We start from the raw sequence: 2461 nt of genomic DNA on the forward strand, positions 1-2461 counted from the left end.
GAAATGGGTGGGAGCTAGGCACCGCCCCAGCCTCACAACTGGCAGTTGTGAGGTGTAGTGGGCACTGTGAGTGAGTTTTTCAGAAAAGCTTTAGGAGGGAGAGGAGACTGAAGAGATGGATACAGGTAGGAGGAAAGCGAGGGGTCAGGGACTGTTGAAGAAAGAGGTGATCTTGCTGGGAACTCCGTTTCCCCAGCAGGTCTGGGATGCTTGGGTGGTGGAGACCCCAGAAGAGGAGGATGTCAGTGAACAGGGGGAGCTGGGGAAGAGCTGGAATTGGGGGGCCAGCTGGGGCAGAGCTGGTGGTAGGACGGCTCTAGGGGCCAGATGGGGCCGGTGGTGGCCAGCTGAGAAGGGTCTGCTAGGTGGGCATTCAGCCCAGGCTGCTAGCAGGCTCCTAGCTTGTGAGGCCTTCCCATGAGGTCCTACTAGGCGAGTGGAGAGCCACAGAGTCCCAGGGTCCCCGGTGGCCCTGGCCTCTGTGATGTCTGCCGTTGGTCTCATGAGAACGCTCCTTGGGTAGGAGTTAGAGACCTTTCCCAAGCCCAGTGTTTTCATGCTTCCTGGTACCTGGATAAAAGGGTTATCTCTCAGTCCTCTTCCAGACTTAAGTGATAATTTTTATAACTGCAGGGTTTTATGTTGGTTATTCTCCCCTGATAACAGAGCTGTTAATTGCAGCCCTTATCAATGTCCGTTAGAGCAGAATGGTGTGAAGTGAAAATAATGTTTTCAGGTGTGACTTGCACTCTCTCCCAGGTTTGGCACCTTGACTTAGTTTAAGGTCAGGACAATCCTGTTAGATACTGGAAGTGAGGATCTGAGCTTGACTCATATCTGTGGGCAGCACTGGTGGTTTTCCCTGGTTCCTGCAATCTCACCGACAACATTTCAGCCTCCTCTCCTGCCATTACAACCCTCAGGACGAGGAACCAAAGTATTTGCAGTTACTGCACAAGCCGATGTTTTCATACCTGGAGACACTGAATGATTCTGCCTATTTAGTCTCTAAAAGCCTTGATTTGCTCATTTAGAAAATGGGAATAATCACATCTAACTGTTAAGTTGCTGTGAGGAAGTTTGGTGTGGTTGAAACAGCATAGATTTTGGAGTCAGATGGAAAAAGGCTGTAATTTCTTCTCTCCCATTTACCACATTACTGTGTGGTCTTGTGTTATTAACAAGAGTCTCAGTTTCCTCAACTGGTAAAATGCATATAATCATGATGACCTTCATTTGGCACATAGAAGACAAGCTTGGGTGATAGCACCCTCCCTTTCTTCCTCATCCAGATGGTTCATCCAAGTCTTAACTCCTTGCAGACACGTAATGGAGGCTCATCATGGTGTCTTATCTCTCACCTTCCCTGAGCTCCCAGAACACTCCTGAACTGGGTGGTTCTCCCTTTCTCAGCCTACTATTTCCCTTTCTTGCAAAATGACCACTCCTTTCTCCCTCATCTCACTCTTCCAAGAAGTTGGCCTCCATTAGGTGTTGGGAGGAAAGCAATGTGATTAAATTGGTTCATATCAATGTGCTAAGGAATGATCCACCTGTCAGCTTTATAGGAGTATTTGCATTTTCTAATGGAATTCATAATCAATGGTAGAATCATCTTGGTAGAATTTCTGGCTGGAGGACAAAGGAAAGTGTAGAATTTCAGGCATTATGGAGGAGGCAATGGTGTTAAGATTGGGAAGGTGTTGAGGTTGGTCAATTATGCAGCCCAGTCGCCTGCAGTGTCTGCACCTAAATCTGTCCCTGGGCAGTGTGTGACCAAAGAACACAGCTCTTTGAGAGCTAAATCTAGAGGGAGATGCTATCTATCTGCATCCAAGTGCAATTCCTTCAAAGACCTGAAGGATTAAGATCTGGCCTCTTAAAATTATTTTTTAGAATTTGCACGGCCCATTTTATTTTCAGAGTTCTTTTATTCATTAATTAGTTATTCATTTTTGGTTTTCTAAATTTATTTATTTACTTAATTTATTTTTGGCTGCATTGGGTCTTCATTGCTACATGAGGGCTTTCTCTCATTGTGGCAATCGGGGGCTACTCTTGGTTGCAGTGTGCAGGCTTCTCTTTGCGGTGGCTTCTCTTGTTGCAGAGCACCGGCTCTAGGCACGCAGGCTTCAGTAGTTGTAGCATGCGGGCTCAGTAGTTGTGACTCGCTGGCTCTAGAGCACAGGCTCAGTAGTTGCAGCACACAGGCTTAGCTGCTCCACGGCATGTGGGGTCTTCCCAGACCAGGGCTTGAACCCATGTCCCCTGCATTGGCAGGTGGATTCTTAACCACTATGCCACCAGGGAAGCCCAGTTATTCATTTATTTAATGCAGTTTTTAATTGTGTGCTTATTCCATCTCTCAAAGGTGGAATTATTCAGAAGAACACTTAAAAGAAATTAACAGTATGACAGGGCTTATAATTGTGCTTTAATCTTAAATTAATATCCCTCCTGT

The sequence above is a fragment of the Phocoena sinus genome, chromosome 18, assembly GCF_008692025.1.
Source record: "Phocoena sinus isolate mPhoSin1 chromosome 18, mPhoSin1.pri, whole genome shotgun sequence".
Lineage (NCBI taxonomy): Eukaryota > Metazoa > Chordata > Mammalia > Artiodactyla > Phocoenidae > Phocoena > Phocoena sinus.